The 25303-nt window shown below is 43.3% G+C and overlaps 1 pseudogene; it reads right to left on the bottom strand.

Moving 5' to 3' along the window:
* Positions 1-24266: 24266 nt before the first annotated feature.
* Positions 24267-24708, bottom strand: LOC106980688 (ubiquitin-conjugating enzyme E2 variant 1-like; annotated as a pseudogene).
* Between the last annotated feature and the right edge of the window lie 595 nt (positions 24709-25303).

Genomic DNA, 25303 nt, shown 5'->3' with positions numbered 1-25303 from the left:
GCATAACTGTGGCCAAGCAGAGTTGACAATCTTGCCGTCCATTGGTGGTAATCACTCGCATTTACTCCAACTCTGTCTTTGCTCACGGACTTCACCTAGACCATCCTTGCTAACTTACTCTAAGTGACATCTGAGAATCAAATCCTTCCTGGCCCTGGATTTGCCTCATGACCTGTCTAGTTTGATGTCACGATTGTCTGTATTCTCTTGACCCCACTTAAGCTTTAGAAAGAATTAAGTGGATTTCAAGATTTACAGGTGGTCATTAATTCAGCGTTTAACAAGTGCCTCCTCCTCGCTCTTGGAGCCCTTTGCAGACACTGTCTCATAACGCTTACAACAACCCTGCAAGATCTACGATATTCTCCCAATTTCCCGGATGAGGAGTCTTCTCATTGAGATGGTGGAGCTGCTGTTCACACCCAGGTCTGTTGAGCTGCCAAGCTCCACAGGCTCTTTCTAATAATACGCCCAACTGCTTCCAGCTGCCTTTCTAGCTCATCAGACCAGTCCTCTTCACGTGATGTTTATTCTGTTTCTCCCCCCCCCAGTTCAAGCGGAAAGAGAAGCTGCCTCCATCGCAGTAAGGAAGGGGCCCCTATGGTAAAGGTTGCTTCCTGATTTCCTCTTTGGGGAAGAACCCCACAGTCCGCTTTTTGTGTTCTCTGCTTCATTCTCTAGAAGCTACCAAGTATGAAGAAACGTAGCATTAAAATAGGTTTCAGAGTTTCCTTCCGTAACTGCTGAAACGAACCCGTGGGCTTGTTTGGCGGAGCTCCAGTCAAAAGTGAGGCTATGTACCACCACACAACCTTGGTAGATATTTTCATCTAATCAGCAACGAAGTGTCTACATGGAGACTTGAAGTAGTTTCGTCCCAGCCTCCAATCAGCAGGGGTACCGAGCTCTGTCTGCCCAGATAGATGTTAAGGTCAAGCTCCATGGGTCTGGCTGTCCTGACTTGGCCATCCCAATGTTGGAGGTCATAAGACGGAGGAGATTTGCTCAGTCGCAAGAGCATGTGACTCTTGATCTCGGGGGGAGTTCGAGTCCCACACGGGGTGTAGAGATTCCGTAAAAATAAATACATAAACCTAAAAAAAAAGACGGGGATAGTGGGAGAGTAGGGGTGTTATAATTCTTCCATTTCTGAGTCGAAGTGTCCCCAAAGATTGTTTTCTTAGGATACTCTTCCACACATGTGCACTCAGAAAAGAGATAAAGAGAATCAGGCATCTGGGAAATATGAGCTTAGAATTACTCAGTGGATTCCAGGGCCCTGGTGGAGTCAGCCAGAGTGTTCCGGAATGTGGCCGTCCATCCCAGCTGACCCACGATAAATCATCTAATAGAGGGTGGATCTCATATTACCCACTGGAGAGTGCCTGTAGCTCTGGTACAAATTGCTGTTTTTATTTTTGTAAACAGAAATCTTGTACAATTTCTCTCTCATTAAAGAAGCCTTGTTGGTGAATCCTTTTGTAAACTGAAGAGACCTTTTCTAATGCAAATAAGCTCCCTCTAATCTATCTGTATTGTTTCGGAGTTTGTGTGTAGGATTTTCTTAAAGAGGGTGTATTAGTAATGTCCCAAATCACAAACATATTGTTTATTTATAAGCCGCTCATTTTACGACACAGCCCACCTAAAATTCATATCCCACTGTGTCCCTGTATTGTTTCTGAGTCCGGGCAAAATACTGACTTTTAGAGCCGCTTTCACCTTGCAACATCAGACTTTGGAAACTTTGCAGATTTTCAAAACTATGAGGAGAAAAGCGGCTCTTGAAATAAAACAGAAGCCAGGTATCAGATATTAGGATAATGACACTAAGATCTCTGTTTTTGCTTTTGTTTTTGTTTTTGTTTTTTCTTGCAAGAAGTAAGTGGCCCTGTGTGTTCCAAATGGTGGCAGAAAGAATTTTCCCTTTTTTGCTTCTTCAACTAGAGTTAGGACACTGAAGCCTTTTTTTTTTTAATATATGAAATTTATTGTCAAATTAGTTTCCATACAACACCCAGTGCTCATCCCAAAGGATGCCCTCTTCAATGCCCATCACCTACCCTACCCTCCCTCCCATCCTCCGTCAACCCTCAGTTCTCAGTTTTTAAGAGTCTCTTATGCTTTGGCTCTCTCCCTCTCTAACCTCTTTTTTTTTGTTTCCTTCCCCTCCCCCATGGGTTTCTGTTAAGTTACTCAGGATCCACATAAGAGTGAACACATATGGTATCTGTCTTTCTCTGTATGGCTTATTTCACTTAGCATAACACTCTCCAGTTCCATCCACGTTGCTACAAAGGGCCAGATTTCATTCTTTCTCATTGCCACGTAGTACTCCATTGTGTATATAAACCACAATTTCTTTATCCATTCATCAGTTAGGACACTGAAGTCTTCAGGAAGGGAGGGAGGAAGGCGAGAGAGAGAGAGAGAGACGAAGGAAGGAAGGAAGGAAGGAAGGAAGGAAGGAAGGAAGGAAAGCAATCAATCAAAACCAGAAAGTTTTGCCTTGTTTTCTGAGGAGACATTACACATGGGCTGGTGATCCCAGTGCCGGTGTCCTCTTTCTTAAAAGGAGAGAGCCTTCTAGAAGATACCTAGAGATTACAAGGGCACAGACCAGCAAAACTCAGAACCCGGGAGAGCAGACAGTGAGAAGGAAGACTTCTAGAAGCAGATCCTTATCTGAGGTCACAGACTGGGTCCCAGAAAAGGGAATGGAGACCACGTCCATTGTTGTGAGGGCAGTGCCGAGTAGTAATTGCTTTTTAAAGTTACTTATAAATTGAGCTAAAAAGTTGTCGGTGGGAAGTGCCCGGGCTGACCTAGAGGGTATATTCCCGAGGTTTGGGAGTGGGGCCTATAGTCTGGAAATGGGCACAATTCCCCAAAGGATCCTCCAGAGCCACAGGTGAACAATACATTAATATGCACGTATCACCTTTTGTCTCCTCTTCCTTCCCCGTAACCGTAGGGTATTTCTGAGATGCCAAACTGGGTGGCTAATACTCAATTACATTCCTAATAAATTCAAACACGACTAGAGAGGAAGAGGGAACCATTCTGTCTTAATGTTAAGCAGTCACTAATGACATCTTTGAAACTGAACTTGATGAGGAGCCTCAAAGGAGATGTTAACGGACTGATTGGTACAGTACGAAGTAGACCCACCCACGGTTAGCGCCGCTTTCCTGTGTAAGAAAACAACTCATCTCGAAACGAGTTGTGATCCTGCATTTGGTTTATTTAATTATGAGCCTATGTGGTTTTAAATAACTGTCCACTTCTCAGTGACGTCAGCATTATCAAATTTCCTACCTAAGACGGACCTGAAAATTTTTGTCTGCCGCTATGGTAAACCAGCCTGTGCTCTAATTCGTGTGTATTCACACAGGGGCGAGGAAGGTGATTGGAAGTTACCTGAAAAGGAGGGTACTTGGAGTAATAAAGAGTAAATGGGCTTCTTGGGGTCCAATAGCATTTAGCCTTGGATAATTTGCTCATTCGCTTATTTATATAATCATGTAATCATAGTAGCTTCAAAAAAACACGTTTTATAGTATAGGATTGAAAAGTACTATCATTGCTGAGCCCTTCAAAAGTGATTGTCAGAATAAATTGTGGCTAATGCATGACTATTAGCCTTCAATAAAAGGGAAATGATACAAAGCCAGCATGAGGACCAAATTAGGGCTAAGTGGCAGTTACAAAAATGATGCCCACAGCACCAGTTGGTCTGGAGCTCGCCAGAGACCTGAAGGACCAGATGAGCTCTACTGAGAGAGGTCCTGCTTGGCCCGTGGAGTTCTCCTCAACACACGGGTGGCCTGGGAAAAGGGCACAGGACAGGTGAAAAATTTGAGGTCTTGTTCTGCAACGTAATGCCAGTCAGCCTCTCAAGCGGGGCGCCTGGGTGGCCCAGTCGATTGAGCGTTGACTCTTGGTTTCCGCTCAGGTCATGGTGTCGCGGACATGAGATCCAGCTCCGTGTCAGGGGCTGTGTTGACAGCATGGAGTCTGCTTGGGATTTGGGATTCTCTCTTTCCTCTCTCTCTGCCCTTCCGCCCCCCCACCTCCTCCCTGCTCACGCTCACTTATGTGCATGTGTGCGCGCTCTCAAAATAAATATTTAAAAAACAAAAAGAAAGAATACCTCTCAGCTAATGGGGAGAATGGGAGGAGCAGGGCTGGAACTTCATCCTTCCCAGTTACCTCCGTGTCACTGTGTCTGATGGATATTTTTCAGTCCTCATCTAACTTGACATCTGTCCCAGAAGCTTCTGTCGCTCACACTCTCCTTGACGCGTTCATTTTCCTGGCTTTCATTCTGGCTGGTGCTTCTCAGTCTCCTTAGTTTCTCCTCGAGCTGACCTGTAACTCTAGGAGCTCATCAGACTTGCCCTCGGTCCTCTGTGCTCACTTTCCACGACCCCCTGGTGGACCCGTCTACCCCGTGGCTTCTGTTACCACCTCTACACGGAGCTGGCAGAAGACAGATTTCTGTCTCTTTTCCTCTGAGCTCCAGGTTCATATATGCCACTGCCCACTGCCCACTGCCCGGCCTCCAGGGCGCCTGCATTCAGCGCGTCCCCAAGTGCACTCGCCATCCTTCCCACCTGCTGTGCACTTGCTCTTTCTGCCGTATCTTCCCTGTGAGTGAGCAGCCCCTGCTGGCCCCATGGTGAGTGGTGAGGGAGCCTGAAAAGGAGGAGCCCTTCCCAATGGCTCCCTCTCCCCCACACCCTACATCCAGGTCCTCATTCCCTCTCACCACCCTCCTGTTCTAAGCTACCAGCATCTCTCCCCGGACATCCTAGCTGGCCCCGGCACTGCTCTTTTGCCCTGCCTTCCAAGGGTCCGTTCTCCTCACAGCAGCCAGATCTCTTGAAAACAGAATTCAGATCATGTCACTTCCTGGTTTAGAATCCATCAACAGGGGCGCCTGGGTGGCTGAGTCGGTTAAGCGTCTGACTCTTGATCTCGGCTCAGGTCATGATCTCACGGCTTGTGGGTTCGAGCCCCGTGTCGGGCTCTGTGCAGACAGCTCGGCGCCCGGAGCCTGCTTCGGATTCTGTCTCCCTCTCTCTCTGCCCCCTGCCAACACTCTCTCTCTCTCTCTGTCTCTCTCTCTCTCTCTCTCTCTCTGCCTCCCCCTGCTCGTGCTCTGTCTCTCAAAAATAAACATTAAAAAAAAATTAAAATCCATCAACAGCCCCCATACTGCCCCTAAACGAGAATCTAAACTCCTTATCACAGACCAAAGGCCTTGTGTGACCTGTGCCCATGAACCTCATCCCTGCCTTTTGTACCATTCTTCCCTTTGCTGATTACCGCCCGACCCACCCTAGAGTAGACAGTGTCTCAACTCCTTAAACTGGCATGTGCTTTCCTTTCTTGGGGCCCTCCCCAATGTCTCCTCTCCTTCTAATAGTTTCTCCCAGCCACCTCCCTGTCTCCTACTGCCTTTGCCTAGATAACTGCATCCTTCAGAGCTCAGACCAAATGTTCCTTCCTCAGGGAAACCTCTGTGATCATCCAAGCTGGGTCGGGCCCCCATTATCTGCTCTATTAGCAACCTGTTCTCTTTCTTTCCATCACCTAGACATCAAGCAAGTAATTACAACAAGAAGTATATAATTACAATTCTACAGTCCCCTCCAGTAGTTTATAAGCACCATATGGCCAGGGACTGTGTCTGCTTTTGAATCGCCAACATATTTCTAACCCTGAGCACAGGACCCGACACAAAATATGTGCTCAAACGATTATCCGGGAACAATTTGAAAAAGAAACACAAAGAGCAGAGGTAACCCTATTGGATATTTACATGTATTCTCAATCTATTATATGGCTAAAATAATTAAGACTATGATGCATGAATAGGTATATAATGTACAAATTACAGGAAGCCACCCAACATATAGAGGAAGTTACTAATATCAAGTTGGTATTTTAAAAACAGGATTTATCCATATTGGGACGGGTCAACTGGCTACCCCTGTGGAAAAGCAATTAACTTAGATCTTCGCATACTATACCGAAGTCAATTCCATGTGAGTCAAAGATTTAAATGAAGTCCTTAAAGTACCAGAAGAAAAGAGCACATGGGAACAATCAGCTGTTTAGCCTCTACTCCAGCTCAATGCCTGGTGACAGTAAGCAGTCCCAACTTATGGGTTGTTGACTGACGATGGATTGTCAGGTTCTGTAGTTAGAGGCCCATATAGAAGCTGCCAGGACTGTCTGGACTAGATTTGCTGCGTGCGATTTGTTTGGTCCTACTAGTGTTAAAACAGTTTTGGTTTTGATCTAATATTTTAAAACTGGGAGATTTCACCAAAAAAAAAAAAAAAAATCTGGATTTCAGACCTTCCCTGAAATGGCTTTTTAAAAGGTATTCCTGAATTCATTCATGCTGGTTAAATAAGTAAGTGAGTAGCTCTCATCACTTTTGTTGTTTTTTCTTGCCCAGTCGAGTGTTGTTTCTTTTTTTAAAGTTCTTTATTTATTTGTTATTTTTTTGAGGGAGAGAATGCCAAGCAGGCTCTGTGCTGTCAGGGCAGAGCCTGGCACGGGGCTCGATCTCACCAACCATGAGATCATGGCTTGAGCTGAGATCAAGAGTTGGACGCTCAACCGATAGAGCCACCCAGGTGCCCCTGGCATGTCGTTTCCGATCACTGAGGGCAGAGACTGTGTCCCTCTTGCTTACCACTGTAGTCTTAGTGCCTGGCAAAGGGGTGGGTCTGGTTCAAGGGTAAGTGCCAGCCTTATCTCAGGGACAGTGAATGAGGCAGCTCTAGGAGCCTGCTCCTGAATGCCAAGCCTGTGGGAGGCCCGCTCAGTATTCCCAGCAGGAGAAGCCATCGCTGCTAAGGAAGACTTGCCCAGAGGGGACTTCCAAGAGCTAATCCTTCTGGGGCTCAGTTGTCCCCAAAGGGCTTTCAGAGTAGGAACGCTGAAACAGTCCCTCCATTTTCCGGAGCCCCAGAGAAACAGAGACTTCACCAGTGTGAGCGTTAACAGCGAGGGCCTAAATGTCATAGGTAACGGGCTATAGGTAATAGCTTTGAAGGGTGGCTTAGGGGCGGCAGGGTGAGGGACAGCAAAGACAGTGGTGACAGGGGGTAAAGATCCAGAGAGTTGGCGAAAGGTAAGGAGGATCTGCTCTGTACTGAATGCTCAGCACGTGCCGGGCACCGTATTCGGGGTTTTACAGCCGTTCTCACGTGTAATCCTTGAACAGTTCTTTTTTTATGGATGGGGAGATAGAGGCATAAAGAGGTGAGGTCAGGCAGCTAGTTAGGCAGCAGAGTCATCTTGGACTCCGGTGTACAAGCTTGCTCTCTGGACGTAAAATAGACTCAGGCTCGTGAGGCCTTGGTATCACCACGTGAACATTGCAGAGGTTGGACGAGACTGCCATCAAGGGCCCCCCTCAGTGCTTTCGTCTGGCAGTGCCGGCTTGTTTTCCTGGGAGAAGGGGCCAGGGCTCGTGTCAGAGCCCAGCTCTCACCTCCCTGGTCTCATCGTTCTGCGCTGTCATCCTGTACCTGGAGTACCCACCTCCGTGCCTTCCATGAGGCCTCTGTTCCGCTTCCGGGAGGAGAGGGGCTGTTAGTTATCTGCCGCCCCGGCCTCTCCTGCTCCGGGCTCCTTCTGCCCCCCAGCGGGAGCTGATTTAAGTCCCGTCTTCTCCTGCCTCTGTCTCTCGTCTCCCAGTTGGGGTTGCAAGGAAGGTAGTTGAGGCATGGGGGGGGGGAGCGCTTTCTGGGAATCGGATGCCCCGCCTCCTGTCTCACGGTCTCATGGCGTGACTCGCTTGCCTGCATCGGCCCGTCCCCTGGGCCAGGCCCTGTGCTAAGCACTGTGCTCGTGTTGTGGCCGCACCTGCTGTAAGGTAGGCCTGGTCACGCCCGTTTTACATGTGCGCCAACCAAAGCTCAGGGAAATGACCCTGAAGAACTCACGTGGAGAAAGTGGCCATTGATGGAACCCCAAGGCCCATCCCGTTCCTCCTACCCAGCTTTCCTGCCACTCTCTGGGTGGCTTTTGGCAAGTGACTCAGCCTTCCGGGGCCTCAGTTCCCTCGTCTGTGAAATGAGGGTGATAATCGTGTCTAGCTCATAGGGTTGCTATGGGGCTCAAAACACATAATGAGTGTATCTAGCACATAGTAAGTGCTCCCTACTTTGTAGTAATGGTGTTATTCTTATGGTACCATTGCCGCTGTGTGCCGCCCCCGCTGAGCTCTCCCAGCCATCCCCCTGCCCACACAGCCAGGGATCCGGGGTATAAGAGCGCAGCCTTTTTGTGGCAGGGGAGCGTGGTGACATTTTGTCTCTCAGTAGTCAACTTTCCCATCCCTTCTTCCCTGGGAGAGTCGGGCCCGTTCCGCCCAGGCGACGGTAATAATGAGGCGTCTACATAATGGGCAACGGACTTGCTCATGCCTAAGGAGAAAAATGAAATTCCTGAGGCTAGGCGGCCGACGCCTTTAAATACAACTGAAATCAAATGAAAAGAAGAGATCTTCACAATTGTTTAAATCATTGCCTCTCGCACCTGCGGAAGGGACTATGTGGAGCTCACATGTTGAAATCTAATACGTGGGCTCCTAATCTCTTAGAACTGATTAATGAATTTTAAAGAGAGAGCTTTAATTAAAACAGGTCCCCGTGGACAGAAGGCATGCTATTCTGCGAGCTCTGTAAATATTGCCTTTTAAACTAATAAGTTCAGTTACCAGAAATACTAGCGCATATAAACAGTTGGCTTTTTTTCTTTGTGTGCTGTGGAAACAGAACTAGATCCTGGAGAGAGGCTGCCTGCGTTTCAAAGCCTGGCCTTTGGCTTTCAAAATAATAGCAACGTAAATGTGCCGGACATCTTTTTCCTCGGGAGCACGGAGAACTTTCCAGGCATGATCTCATTCTGTCTTCAGACATCCCCCAATGAGGCTGACTGAGGAAGACAGCATTCACGGCGGCAGCATTACAGGCCTGTTTGACTCACCTCAAGACCTCTGTCCTCTGTCGCACCCCCGTGTCCCCCCCCCCCCACCTTCCCCCCCCCCCCCGACGCTGCTGAGAAAACCGAGGCCGGCCAAAGGGATGCCACAGTTTCTCTCCCCTTTCTCCTCACTCGGCGGGTACCGCTTTCCTCTGTTCAGAAGAAGGAATCATACGAGGGCTGTTCACAGTAATGCTCATGCCCGTGTGCCAGGCGCGGGGCTAAGCACTGATGTGTGATTTCATTGAACCCTGCAAACAACCCCGTGAGGTAAGTACTAATATTACCCCCCAGAGGTTCCTCCCCTCACTCACACTGACAGCCAAAGCCTTTGCAGTGGGCTGCAAGTCTCTGTGAGTGTCTGATCTCGTTGCCTCCTAGCTCGCCTTTGCCCAATGGGACATCTGACAGGCTACAGCAGCCCTCACATTTAGAAATTGGCTTGCCAGGATCTTAAAAAGGAGATTCCCCCCCCCCCCCACTGGGCATCTTTTCTCTGCCACGTTTCATGCCAGTCACTTTTACGTAAACTCTTTGCCCTTCCCGGAAGCTCTGTGGCAAAGGTGTCATTATTACACCCATTTTAATAACGAGAAAACCACGGCTTAGACAAGTTCTTTTTCCGGGGCCGCAAGTTTGGTAAATGGCAGGGCCGGGGTTTAAAATGAACGTGTTTCCCTCAAGAGTCTGCTCTGTTTCCATTAAACCCACTGCCTCCCAAGGTCTTAGTGATTTGCATTCTTAATTGAAAATCAAAGAATGGAGGACTTGACCTCGGAGGATGTGGCAGAGATGCTTTGCGCTCACCAACGTTCACGTTCTAGACGTGGTTTAAGATAGTTCGCAGGCTTCCCTGCGATAAGGTGTGGCCATGTGACTATTTTGCACAAAATATAGGTGGAAATGATGTGAACTTTGTCCAGACTTAGCCCTTAACAACTCATGTGATCCTCACTCCCTGTTTTATGTAGCGGACTGACGGGGAGAACTCCCGAAGAGTCCCGGAGCGGAGGTCCGGCGTGACACTAGGGACCTGCTCAACCAAGAAGACTTGCATTGGATTGCAACATGGGCAACAACCCCATTTTGGTAAGCCACTGAAGTTTGAGTTCGAAAGGCGAGTTTTATGTGCCCTCGCTAATACGGAGGAAGACGGTAATTTCTGGGTGTCCAAAATACAGATGGAAAGGATGGAAGTATAACAAGCCAAGGAAAGTGGAGTCACTGAGGAGGAGAAATCTGATATATGCTAAGTGAATAACCACCTTTCTCCAGGTTCATGTATCCTTCCTTTTATTTCTCTCTTTTCTCCCTCCTCCAGAGGAATCCGTAGAACTTTGAACAAGAGCATTTCCTCCCTATGTACAGCTGATTGAAAGCGGTGGGCACCAATGGGTCAATAGCTTCTATGTATCTGCAAGCTCATTGATCACCCCCAGCTGGTGGGTCTCTCAAATTGGTGGAATATGGAGGAGATATTTTTGAGGAGGAATCTAATGTGCGGAAGGCACTACTGACCGGACAGGGGTCTTCCCTCCTCAGTACCAGTCTTAATGAGACTTTTCTGGAGTTCTACCTGTCCCTCCTAGTCCTTTAGCGGTGACTCTGACCCATGAGAGTCAACACAAGCAGAATCATTCCATTGAGCGAAGGGAGTTCTGCACAGTCGATACCAGAAACCGTAATGGAAACAGGACTTTGGGCAGGAATCCAAAAATCTTTATTTTTCACAGGGGACGCAGAGATTTGTTGTAGCTTTCATCCACCTGTGGAGTCATTACGCTTAGATTCGGAGGAGGACAGATAGACTGTCCAGATGGAGACCTGGAGACCTCGGGGTGGCTGGACATGATGTGTTCAGCGTCCTGTGGCTGGTCAGTGCCAGAGTGAGAACTAGATTAAGGCGGACTGCTTCCGGACCTTTCAACGCCAACTCGGGTTTAATCATTTCATAAAGATGAGAAGTAATCTTCATGTGATTAATCTTTTACAGTGTGCTGGGCCTGGGGGCATAGCTTCCCCCAAACTCAGGGGGGGGGTTGTAGAAATAGAGCTGAGTGAATAATCTCTTTGTGTATGTATTTACTTGAAAGTATCAGAATGTTGTGAGTGAAGTGTTTCTTTCTGAAATATTAATTTGGAGATTTGCCTGAAATCATGCCGTTTTTGCCTCAGCTGTGTTATGTAAAAAAATTGTTTCTTAATGAGTGACTAATGGCCGCCGATCTATTTATCATGCTTCCGTCATTAAACATTTACAGACCGCTCACTGGGGAACTGTGCTAGGTGTTGCTTGGAGAAGTATGTGGATACGTGGGCCAAAGGCAGTGCCTTGCTCTGGGATACAGGCCCTTGAGCTCTGGGGACCCATCTCTGTGTTCCTCCACAGGAGCCTTCCAGAAAGCCGAAGCAGCTAAGTTCTGCTGTCCCCTGGTCAGCATTTCTCTGTCCAGGATCCATCGTTTCAGCCTCATGGATTCATTCCTCCTCTTCTCCCCGCTACTGGGCCTCCTCTGCTTTAAATGGTCCGTCTTGCTTTTTATTAAGCATTAAGCTTTTGAATTTTTCAAAAAATGTACATAGTCTTTGTGGAAGACATAGGACATATAGACAAGCAAATTGACAAGAAAAGTGCTAACTCCACCAACCATGGGAAATCACGGTTGACAGTTATTGAACACACTTTCAGTCTTTTTTTCCTATGCACATAGGGAGATACATGTATTTTTAATCTATACACATGGAATTATAGTTCATGTAGTATTCTATAACCTGTCTTTTGATCAACTGTGAAAGATTTTCCATGACCACAAATACATACTTCATTTTAATTGTGATTTTTAATGGCTGTGTAACATTTCACCGTAAAGGTGAATCTACTTAATCATGATGTTGAACATTAGATTATTTCCAGTTCTTCACTATAATGCGTATTTCTGTGCTCATCCATATATATATATATATACACACACACACACACACACACATTTTTGTATGCCCCATTTTATTAATAATAAAATATATATAAATATATATATACATTACATACAATATATTTTAAAATGTGATATATAATGATAATCTTCTAAAGTCCTAGAAGCTGAATTTCTGCATCAAGGGTTATATACTTTTTCAAGGTTCTTAATCCCTGTTTGGCATTTGATCCAGCCTCTCCTAAAAATATCGCCTTCCAGATTGCTCCATTTTTGGCTGCAGAAACCTCAGACCAAATGTTGCCCCACCAACCAAGACGTCAGTTCACACAGCCAGCTAACTATTGTCAGGGCTGAGGCTGAAACCTGCATTTCCTGACCCAGTTGACTTATAAACATTTGGGTTGCCACTGAGGTTTGACAAAGGCTGCTGCTAGCTCATTGTTTCTCACCATCAGTGATCTGGCTGATGCCTGGGAAGAGGAGAACCTGGTGTGAAACAGGGCTCTGGCTCATCTTAGCATTTTTATGCACGTCCAAATGGAAACCACATTACTAGAAATAGGAACATGTTTTATCGATTTTAAAAATGCATACCTGTCTCCATTCGAACTGCCCATTAAGGTGGGGAGAATGCCTTTAGAATGATTTGAAAAATGATATACAGATACATGTTCAGCTGAGAGTGACAGAGGCAGCCTGGTCTGGTAGAGAACCGTAGACAGTGGCTCTAACTCTCACTTGGCCACGAAATCTCTATATGACCTTGACATGTCCTTTTGCGAAGCTGGGACTCGGTGTCCCATTGTGCACGAAGAGGAGGTTGGACATTGCTCTCTAGGATTCCTGCCAGTTCTAATGACCTAGGATTAAAGATCAATAGGTTGAAGTTTACCCCTTTTTCTAGACTCTGAAGTTTATAGAGAAGGGGGAGTTTGAGGAAGTCTAATAGTAGACCCTTGTTCCTGGGCTTGCAGAGAAGAAGTAGGATATTATCTGGTACCCTTGTCAAAAAACTTAAATCAGCTTGCTATGAATTTAAGGTGCCTTAAAACCTGAAATGGACTAATTTAATGTACCTTATATAAAAGCTAAGATACCATTTTTGTAAGGTGTTCTCTTAGGTACCATTAAAAAATTTTTTTTTAATGCTGAAAATTAAACTACGAAACAATGCTGTCTTACCCATCAAGTACGCATGCCAATGTCAATGATGTTAAGATTGAAAAAATAAGTACACCTTAGAGTCATTGAGACTATTGATATATTTCATGATGAAAAGTTAAACTGCATTGACTTTGTAAGAAACACGATCTTCAGATTGTCTAGCCTTCACACCCTCAGCCCTTTCTATGTCATACAGAAGGAGAGAGCCCAGAGAAGTAACGAGGGTAACCCAAAGTCACAGAGATGATATGGGACTAGACCCAAAAAGCATTAGAAAGGGCAAAGCACTTGCAGAATGGAGGAATGAGGACCTCCAAAATTATACTCCTCCATGAAAGCAGGGAAAACCAGAGGGAAAATTGTCAAAATGTACTTTTCTACAACTCTGGCAATTCACCACCAAAGACTTGCAATAATCCATGGAACATTTTAATTGAGAAAAAAAAACCCTCTCATGTATTAACTTCCTGTTTTTACATCCTCCTCTCCCCAACTCAATGGCAGCCTTGAAAACCAGTAGCTTAGCAGCTACTGGAAGGAGAACAACAGAGCATCAAACTGTGTAAGGCAAAAATAATAGAATTTCAAAGAAATAGATGAATCTGCCGTCATGGTTGAAGACTTCAATATCCCTCTATCAGAAAAGGATAGATTCAACAGGCAGAAAATCAGTAAGGACAGAGTTGAACTTAACATTGTCAATCAACTGGATATAATTGACATCTATGGACTATTTCACCCAATAACAGCAGAATACATATTCTTCTCAAGCTTGCATGGAACATTCAGCAAGATAGACCACATTTTGGGCCATAAAACACACCTTCACAAATGTAAAAGAATACAACATCACACACTGTCTGCTCTCAGACAACAATGGAATTAATCTGGAACTCGCTAACAGAAAGATAACTGGAAAATCCCAAAATGCATGAAGATTAAACAACACACTCTAAATAATACATGGGTCAGAAATGAAATTTCAGGAGAAACTTAAAAATATCCTGAATTCAATGAAAATGGAAACGCAACTAATGAAAACTTGTCAGATGCAGCAAATCAGTGCTTACAGGAAAACTGATAGCATTGAATGTATATATTAGAAAAGAAGAAAGATCTAAAATCAATTATTTAAGTTTCCACTTTAAGAAACTAGGGGGAAAAAAAGTAAATTAAATCCAAAGTACTCAGAACAAGAGAAGTATAAGAATTAGAGCAAAAGTGCATGGACTTTAAAACAGGAAATTAATACAGAGAGCCAGACCAAAAGCTGGCTCTTTGAAAAGATCCATAAAATCAGTAAGTCTCTAGGCAGACTAAATAAGAAAAATAGTGGACGCAAATACTGCTATCAGAAATGAAAGATAAGACATCACTATACATCCTATGGGCATTAAAATGATGAAGGAAGAGAAGTCACAAGGATAATTAGAAAATACTTTGAAGTGAATGCAAATGAAAAGACATTATATGAAAACTTAATAGATGCAGTGAAAGCAGTGCTCAGAGGGAAATTCATAGCTGTAAACTCCTACAAACAAGAAGAAAGACTTTAAATCAATAACCTGTGTTTATACCTTAAAGAGCTAGGAAAATAAGAGCAAACTAAACCCCACAGCAGAAGGAAGGAAATAATAGAATCTAGAGCAGAAATTAAAGGATAGAATTAAAGAAAAGAAAAACAATAGAGAGAATCAACAGAACCAAAAGTTGGCTCTTCAAAAAAGAATCAACAAAGGTGGCAAACCTCTAGCTAGAGAAGATTCAAATTACTAAAGTCAGACATGAGATTGAGGACATTACTACTGACTTACAGAAATAAAAATATTTTAAGACTATACTATGAACAGTTGCATGCCAACAAACTAGATATCCTACATGAAATGGATAAATTTCCAGAAACATTCAAAGTAGCAAACCTGAGTCAAGAACAAACAGAAAAATCTGGGGTGCCTGGGTGGCTTAGTCAGTTAAGCATCTGACTCTTGATTTCGGCTCAGGTCATGATCTCGTGGTTCGTGGATTCAAGCTCTGCGTTGGACTCTGCACTGACAGCACAGAGCCTGCTTGGGATTCTCTCTCTTTCCCTCTCTCTCTTCACCACCCCCCCACTCATGCTGTCTCTCTCTCTCTCTCTCTCTCTCAAAATAAATAAACTTAAAAAAAAGAACAAATAGAAAACCCTAAGTAGATCCATAACTGAAGTTGAATTGGTAATTAAAAACCTCCCATCAAAGAAAAGCCCAGGACCAGATGGCTTCACCGATGAATTTACAGAAGAATTATCACCAATCCTCAAACTCTTCTAAAACATGACAGGAGTGAATACTTCGTAACTTATTCTTTGAATCCAGCATTACCCTATCAAAACCAGACAAAGACATCTTAAGCAAGGAAAACTACAGATCAGTATCCATCACGAATATAGATGTGAATATTCTCAACAAAACGTTAGCAAACGAAATCCAATAGTATATTAAAAAGATTATAAACCATGAACAATTGAGATTTGTCTAAGGAGTACAAGGGGTTCAATATTTTAAAAAAGCAGCCAATGTATTTAAGTCTGCTAGGGCTACCATAATAGAATATCACAGACTGGATGGCCTTAACAACAGAAATTTATTTTCTCACACTTATGGAGACTGAAAGTTCAAGATGAAGGTGCCGCCAGGAGAATGGGCAATGGGGAAAGGTGGTCTTTTAACAAGTGGTCTTGGCCACTTGATACATTGATACCCTCATGTAAAAGAACGAACTTTGACTCTTACCTTACGTCATCTAAAAAATTAGCTCAAAGCGGATTAAAGACCTGATAGCTAAAATTATAAGATTCTCAGAACAAAATAGAAGAAGAGCTTCATGAAAATGGATTTGGCAATTTTCTTATATATGACATCCAAAGCATGGGCGACAAAAGAAAAAATAAATTGGACGTCATCAACATTAAAACCTTTTGTGCAACAAAGAAATGCTATGAATAGAGTAAAAACGCAACCCACAAAATGGGGAGAAATATTTGCAAATCGTAGATGTTAACAGCCGCATATATGAAAACACCTACAACTCAACAACAGCAAAACAACTTTATTAAAAATTGTCAAAGGACTTGAATACACAGTTCTCCAAAGAAAATATAAAAATGGGCAGCAAGCATATAAAAGACACTCAGCATCACTATTATTAGGGTATAAAAATCACAGCCACAGTGAGACACCACTTCATACCCATTAGGTAAACTATTGTTAAAATAACAAGGGTTGGGGCTCCTGGGTGGCTCAGTCGGTTGAGCATCCGACTTCGGCTCAGGTCACAATCTCGCGGTCTGTGAGTTCGAGCCCCGCGTCGGGCTCTGGGCTGATGGCTCAGAGCCTGGAGCCTACTTCCGATTCTGTGTCTCCCTCTCTCTCTGCCCCTCCCCCGTTCATGCTGTCTCTCTCTGTCTCAAAAATAAATAAATGTTAAAAAAGAAAAGATTTTAAAATAACAAGGGTTGGCGAATTTGTGGAGAAATTGGAACTTTTGTGCACTCCTGATGGGAATGTGGAATGGTGCAAAGCGTATGGAGAATAGTTTGATGGTTTCTGAAAAGAACTTCAAAATACAACCACCATGTGATATACCAATTCCACCTCTGGGTGTGTGGCCAAATCAATTGAAAGCAGGGACTTGAACGGATATCTGTACACCCAGTTTATAGTGATATTATTCACAATAGCCAAAAGATGGACTTAATCCAAATATCCTCAAGGGGTGAAGGCAGAAACAAATGTGGTCTACCCCTACAGTAGAATGTTATTCAGCTTTAAAAAGGAAGGAAATTCTGACACCTGCTACAACCTTGAACCTATTATGCTAAGTGAAGTAAGCCAGTTCTAAAAGGGCAACGCTGTGCGAGCCCATGTACCTTATACAAGGTACCTAGAGTAGGCAAGTTCATAGAGACTGAAATTAGAAGGTGGTTGTTGGAGGTCGGCGGGGGGGGGGGGGGGATGTGGGAAATGGAGAGTTGTTTCATGAGTACAGGGTTTCAGTTTTGGAATGATGAGAAAGTTCTGGAGATGGGTAGTGGTGATGGTTGCACAACAATGTGCACATGCTCGATTCCACTGAATTGTACACTTAAAAATAGTTAAAATGGTAAACTTTATGTTATGCATATTTTACCCCAATAATAAAGAGAATGGCACTCATTGTTCTTAAGAAATACACATTGTAATATTTGGAGTGGTATGGCACAGTGTTTCCACCTTACAGTGGTTCAGAAAAAGAAATTATATGCGCATGCATGCACGCACGCATGTGTGTATACACCGATATATAGCTGACCCTTGAACAACATGGGTTTGAATTGCTCAGGTCCACGTATACACGGATATTTTCAATAAATACAGTATAGTACTATACAAGTATTTTCTCTTCCTTATGATTTTCTTAATAGCATTTTCTTTTCCCTGGCTTACTTTTATAAGTAAGCTTACTCTTATAAGAATAGAGTACATGTAATAGATAGAACATGCAGAATAAGTGTTAATCAACTGTTATGTTATTGGTGAAGCTTCCGGTGAATAGTAGGCTATTAGTAGTTAACTTTTGGCGAAGTCAAAAGTTATATGCAGATTTTTTACTGCGTGGGGGTGGGTGCCCTTAACCCGTGCATTGTTCCAGGGTCAACTGGATACATACATATATATATATATATATATATATATATATATATATATATATGGAGAGAGAGCAAGAATGAGAATGAATGAAGACATGATGAACCGAACCACATGAGAAAAATGTAAACAGTTGGTGAATCTAGGTAAAGGTATACAGAAATTCCTTGTGTTATTCTTGCAAATTTTTGTAAGTTAGAACGCATATCAAAATGGAACAAATTAGATAAATAATAATCTATATGAAGCAGTTAGCGTGGTGCTCTGCCAAGGTTAACCTTACTCCCCCTTCTCTTCTTTCTTCTTTTACCTGAAAAGAAAAAGAGAAAAGAGAATTTTTTTTTCCAAATCATTTAGTCTTTCTTCTTACTCTGCTGCTGGTGCACGGGTTGCCTCCAGGGTTGTTACTGTGAGGGTTTCTGGCTTTTAAGGGCAGGCTGACAGAATGGCTGTCCCAGGATACACTCAGCCCGGTCAGGGTCATTTCTCAGTTAGGAAAGCAGCTTTCTGGAATGGAATCAGGAGTACCAGGGACACGTTTTGGCCACTCTTTCTTATGCCTCCTTTGAACTGCTATCCTGAGCCATGGCAGTTAGAGAATCTCTCCCTCTAAGAAAGTCTGTTGAAATGATCAGAATCGAGACACCAGGGATGCCTGCTATGCTTTACACGGGGCAGCTGAAGGAAAAGGTGGTAAAGAGAAGAAACGTAAAGCATGCCCTTGCCTTCAAGGAGTTTATAATCTAGTTGGAGAGACTATGCTAACAGGTGCTGTGCTCAGTGCTGGAGGGGAAGCAGAAATAGACCTCACTGTTCCGGGAGGGCTTGCTGGACCAGAGAGGACACTGAGAACTTCTAAAAGAGATCAAGGTCACAGTGGAGTCTTTCTTGAAAGTACTAGATGGAGTTCTGCCTGCTACCAGACCGTGAGGCATTTCACAGCGGGGACAAGAGTGTGGGTGGAGGTGTACATTAGCGTTTCTCAACCTGTGCTATGCACGGGAGGTCCCTGGGCATCTTGTTAAAATGCAGATTCTGATGTGGTAGGTCTGGGGTGGGGCTGGAGATTATGCATTCTTAACAAGCTCTCAGACAATGCTGATGTTGCTGGTCTGTGCAGAAGCAAGACTGTAAAGGAACGATCGTCCACCCTGGTTGTCAGTTAAACCATTCGGCAGTTTTGGGGGGACACAGCTGTAATGGAAACCCATGTAGCCATAGTTCGTTGGTAGTAGAGTCTTGAGTAAAACTGAGTGCATACTTGTGTAAAATTTCGAGCAGTGAATGTTCACTGTGTGCCAGGAACAATGCTAAATCCTTACGTTGGTTAGCCCTTTTTAATCCTTGCAAAACTCCTGTGAGTAAGGCACTTGTCTTTTGGTCTTGATGGCTTAAAAGCAAGGGACATTTATTCTCCACAGTTCTAGAGTCTGGAAAGTCCAAGATCAAGGTACTGGCAGATTGAGTGTCTGGTGAGGACATACTTTCTGGTTCATAGACGGCTGGCTTCTTGCTGTGTCCTCATGGGGTGGAAGGGGCTAGGGAGCTCTGTGGGGCCTCCTTTATAAGGGCACTGATCCCAGTCGAAAAGACTCTCCTCTTATAACCTAATCATCTCCCAAAGATCCCACCTCTTAATACCATCACTTTAGGGATGAGGTTTCGACATACGAATTTTAGGAAGACACGAACATTCAGTCTACAGTTGAGGGACTTAGCACAGAGGTGAAGTCGTTTGTCTATGTTTATACATCTAGAAAGTGGCAGAGGCAGGAATTGTACCTAGACAGATATCCGTGCTCTTTAACCAGTGTACTTTCTTAAGCCATATGAGTGTCCCCCAGAGCTCTCCAATGCCAAAATCTAGGTATCATTCATTTAATCTTCTCTACCCCCAGTATCTAAAATGGTGTCAAAGTCAAAGTGTCTTTTAGAAGATGCCAAAATGGAAGGAGCACGTTTTGAGTGAATGCTTACTCCATGCTAGGCTTGACCAGGACCCACTAAATCCTTTCATTTAATTTAATCCTCACAGCAATCTTTTCAGAGAGGTGTTGTAACCCCCGGTTTATATGCGGTGAAACCAAGGCTTGCGTCGATTAAGCAATACGTTTAAGATCATTAAGCTAGCACATAGCAGGAGAACCAGAATTTGAACTCATGTTATCGGAGACTTCGGTCTGTACTTTTTCTCCTCCGACAGGTTGCTCTTGCAATGATCTTCAGAGCCTTGGTGTCGTACTACTCAATGAACACTGCTTGACTTTGGCCGTCAGCTGTGTGTGCTCAAGCTTAGCAAGTTTGACAAACCCCCGTCTTCTCGTACATGTTCTTCAGTGGACTTTAAATGGCTATTTTAAAAAGAACATCTTGAACTTCACAGTGAAATCTGAGAAATCAAAGCAACTAAATGCCACAATGGAAACAGATGTGCTAGACATCGGGTGGGGCTTGTACCGTGACTCGAACAAAATGTTCTCATTAGGTGCTTTCAACCGTTGTCGAGTTAGAATGACTTACGTTACATGAAGTTACTTAACATTCACAGAAAAGTAGAGAGAGTACTAGAAGAAACACACCTATATACTCACACCCCAAATTAATAAATGTTGACATTTTTTGCTCTAGGGTTTTTTTTCATTTTTTAATAAAAAAAAGTTATGTCACAGGAACTTCCGGGTTTTGTTTTTTAAGTAGGTTCCATGCCCAGCGTGGAGCCCAACGTGAGATCAAGACCTGAACCAAGGCAGAGAGTTGGACCCGTAACTGAGCCACCCAGGCACCCCGAGGAATTTCCAGTTTTAAGATGGTGTAATAAAGCAGTGATTTTTGAATTTGGGTGAATATACCCCTGGGAATACATAGGCACTCTGTACCATTTCCATATCCTCTCCATATGTATTCTCTCCTGAAATTGATCTGCCTGAGAAGAGATGTCAGGAGGACTTAATAGAACTTGCCTACTGATAGATCATTAAATATAATTTTTGATGCAATATAACTAAGTGATTTGGGCATGTAATTCAGAAAGACTTTAGGGAATTGATTGACTTTGCTATACCAAACTCCTTCTAGTTGTTTATGGAGCAAAGCTTCTTAGCCCTTATATATACAAAAATGTAACAGAAGGATAGAACTGATGCTGTCATGTGTCTCATTCTGCCAGAAAGTAGTATTAGTTCAGGGCGCCTGGGTGGCTCAGTGGGTTAAGTGACAGACTTCGGCTCAGGTCATGATCTTACAGTTTGTGAGTTCCAGCCCCGTGTCGGGCTCTGTGCTGACAGCTCAGGGCCTGGAGCCTGTTTCAGATTCTGTGTTTCCCTCTCTGCCCCTCCCCTACTCACGCTCTGTCTCTCTCTCTCTCTCAAAAATAAATAAACATTAAAAGAAAATTTTTAAAGTAGTATTAATTCAGAGATGTGTAAATTAATCAAGAGCCTATCCTGATCCAATGCATCAAGAGATGAATTTGCAATAAAGTTTTATTTTAGGTTTAATAATTTTTATCAAAACATTTAATATTAATATTGTCTTAAACAAAATATAATGCTGGTAATTATAATTATAAATCAATCCAGAAGAAAAAAAATAACACATAGAGACTTGTGTTTATAGAACATTTTAAAAAAATTAATTTCAATGTATGTTTTGTTTTCTGTGACTTATTTATAGATACTCAGGCACCAGCATATATTATGATAAAAATCTGGGCAACAGAATGGATATATGACGTCAAGGAAGAACAGGAACTATGTATATTTAAAGTAGATAATGGGGAGTAGTAAATAATGGTTTCATAGTTTTATTAACAATATGTGGGAAATTGTATTCCTCGTACCTACTTACACATAAGACAAAGAAAAAGTCATTTTTGAAATGTGCAAAGAGGTGCGTTGTTCTTAGAAATTCTTTTGGGGAATGAGAATAAAAACACTTGGAAAACCACTGCAATAAAGACTTCACCTCCTCTCATAAATAATCTCAAATCAACCAGGTGGAAAAGAAAACATGCAATCTGCTTATTTTGAACTGAGATTTGTTTGACTACTAATTCAGTTTCTCTAGTGCTTTAGTCTGTATATTCTGGATCAATTTAAGCAGATTCTTACAAACAGGATCAATCTGTCTGATTTTCAAATTTATTGGCATCCATTGTTCATGGTGTCCCTTTATTATCTTTACATTTCTACAGTATCTTATTAACGCCCTCTTTTTCATTTCTGTTATTTATTTGTCTTTTCAGATAACCAACTCAGGATGTTGATCATTTCTATTGTTTTTAGTAATATTTCATTTTGAATTTTATTTTTATCACCCCCTTCTTTTTTTGCTTTGTGTTTCTTGTTATTTTTTCTTACCTCTTGATTCGACCTTTTATCTCATTAATTTCAGTTTTTTCCATTCCCTAACTATGTACTTAAAACTATAAAATTTTCCTTCAGATTATCTCAGCCCATCCAGGAATCGCCTTGTAGGGAGAGCTTTATAGTACAGAGATCACACTTATTTTTAAAGATGAGGAGCTTCACTGAAACTGAGAAAGGGGAATTGGATTGCCATCACAAACAGCACATGGTTCTGCACATGGAGAATTAGGCAGCTTTGTGACCCGGGACAATGTGTTTATGATCACCTATTCCAGTAGCAGTAAGAACAGATAAGAATTCTTGATCTTTTCTGTGTCAATGTAACTGCACTAATGTGAGTTCGCTCCTTAGTGAGTTACAGGTAGAGACCACACCATGTGGAGATGTCACACAAAGGAAAACTACTTTTGCTGCAAACAAGGAGTTTGGGGGTGGGGGTGGGGGTGGGGGTGGGGGGGTGGGAATAGCTCACAAACCATGACTCCCCTGTGCAAGAGTGAGCGAGTCCCTTTTATTTCAGGTTAGGATGAATTCTCAGAAAGCGGAGTCATCATCTGTAGGGGTGGGTATCATGGTTGTATGTTATGTTAATGAGGTTTGTGTTTCTCCTCGGGCAGATATTTCAACATAATAATGAGGTAGAGGCAACGCTGGTCCATCTGCGCAGGTGTGAGTAGGTGGTTAGAGTTCAAACGAATCCAGGGCCCACGGAGTGCTTTGTGTTGTTTGCCTCTAAAACAAGGTTAGCTTTCCAGTGAAGAAGGGGTTCAGTGGGGGGGGGGTCTTGCTGGTGACAGTTTTAACCTCATTAACCCTACACAGGAGGCCCAGTTTCAGTCCTGCAAAAACAACCCAAGACGGTGCATTAAGTCAGTCTTTACTTTTGAAACAGCACTGGGAGTTTCCCCCTTGATTTATTGTCTCTGATTTGGTTAGGCTGTTTCCTGGCCTGGAAGAGACAATTAGGTTTTGTATTCCCTTTGTTCCCTTAAAATCCTTAACTACTAAGGTTTTTGCATTTCTTTGTTCTAACACCTCCTAGGGAAGTTCTGCAAAGAGTGTGCTAGGGCGAATAGAGCCAGTGAGGCACAGATCACAGAAAATAGGGGCGGGGGTGGGGTGGGGTGGGGAGCTAAGATGGCTTTTCTTTGTTTTCTAGAAGCTGTGTCTGTCTCCTCTTTCTTTCTCTGGGGACCCCTCACTCTTTCTGCTTACTCTAAGGCCTTAATATGCAATGGCTCATTTAATTCTCACAATAATTCCATGATGTAGGCCTCTTGTGCCTTCAGTGGTCCCCAGTTTAGAGCTGGGGAAACTGAAGCTTTGGATGTTTAAATGATCCTCCCCTGATCAGGTAGCTGATAAGTACTATTCCATGATTCAAACCCTGGAAATGTGATTCTTGATCTGAATTTTTACTGATAGGGAAAGATCTGTTATAAGATGGCCAACAGGACTGATAGGGAAATTCCAGGCCCGGACCGAAGACTCCCCTTCCGGGTTCTTCTTCCTACCTGGCTTGCCTCCTGCCAAATTACTACTAATGCGGAATGCGGAAGCGGCAGACCGGACATTGTTCCCTCTGTTTATGCTGGGGGCTCAGACCTCTGGAGAGTGATCTCCTCTGAGCCCGCGGGTGTGAAATCAACCTCCTGCCTTCCAAGATCTCTGAGTGTCACTTGGTTCTTCCACCGGGTGATCCAGACCAGGTTCCATAACATTCCCACTGTGTTACGCTGCTTACGAAATGGAGATGCTCATGCTTATTCTATATGGTTATTGGAAGATTACATTAATCCAGGTAATGCTATGATTTAGCAATTAGCACAGGTATATGAAATTCAGTACTCAGTAGTTCAGTGTTGGTGTATTTTACTAGTCACGTAGCTGTCATTAGATCCATTAGGGTCTTTTTTTTTTTTTTAATAGCACAACTTATATTTTACATGGACAAAAAATCAGTATTGTTTACAGTATCTTAAGATAAATTGCCTTTGAATGGGAGCTTCCTTTCTAGTACTTTGAGGTCTACAAGACATATCTAGAAAATTTACTATTGTGGAAAATGAAAACCGCTTAAATCGAATTGGGGGACGGGGAGGGGCTGTAGTTTTTCTTTTTCATTAATTGCTGTAACACTGTCCTGGGGGTGGGGGGGCAGCTGAGGGAGTTTCATGGTTTCTTTTGACATCATTAGGCGCCAGAGCTCTTACAGGATGACTTTGATGCTATGTGAATTCTGCCATTTTGCTAGCACTGATATGACTCTTAGGTCCACCACTCCATTAGAACTATTAGCTCCATATTAATTTTTGTTACAAATCTTACAAAGCGGGGGGTGGGGGGGAGGTTGCTGCTGGGTATTTCGGTCCACATTCTATTTTAAGGCTGTATATTTGGTTTTCATAGATTATCCTTGGAGGCCCAATTATCATCCCTGTCCATCTTGTAAGTGTCAGGTCTTCATCACCTTCTAGACCCTACTCCTTTCTGGCCTTCTTCCCGTTCTTCCGACAGTCGAAAATTGCGAGGGACCTTTACTCCCGAGCCCATGGTGGCTGCCATCTTGCGTTGCTGTTGCTCTCCATTAGGGTCTTTTAATCCAACGTTCATTTCATCTGTATCCTGAACCTACTCTATTCCAAACCACCAGTTTATTCACCAAAATAGAGAATATTTGTTGAATACCAGGCACTATTCTAAGCACTTTACATGTAGTGACTTCATTAATCTTCATATCATCCCTCTGAGGAAGGTACTGGCATTGTCCCGATTTTACAAGGGAGGAAATACAGGCCAAGAGAGAGACGAAGTAACTTCCCCAAGATCCCTGGCCAGTAAGCCAGGATTTGGAATCGAAGCACCCTGTTCTCTGAAGTGCCATATGCTGTATGTTGTAGATGCGTCACAGTTAAGTCAGTTCCCAGTGTTTTTACTCAATTCCATAATCATATGCTAGAATTCATATTATGGGCCAGAGTTCTTCTTCAAATCCAGTGACTGACCAGTGGGTGCTGACCTGCAAAAATATGTATATCAGGCAGAAGATTTGTTGACAATTCAGGATCTGATTTCTGCTGAGGAACATTTTAACATAATCATTCAAGATGTAAAATAGTGATTTTTTTCCAATACAGACAGTACAAGTAAAACAGAAATT

The sequence above is a fragment of the Acinonyx jubatus genome, chromosome X (assembly GCF_027475565.1).
Source record: "Acinonyx jubatus isolate Ajub_Pintada_27869175 chromosome X, VMU_Ajub_asm_v1.0, whole genome shotgun sequence".
Lineage (NCBI taxonomy): Eukaryota > Metazoa > Chordata > Mammalia > Carnivora > Felidae > Acinonyx > Acinonyx jubatus.
This window is presented reverse-complemented; position numbering and strand designations above follow the sequence as displayed.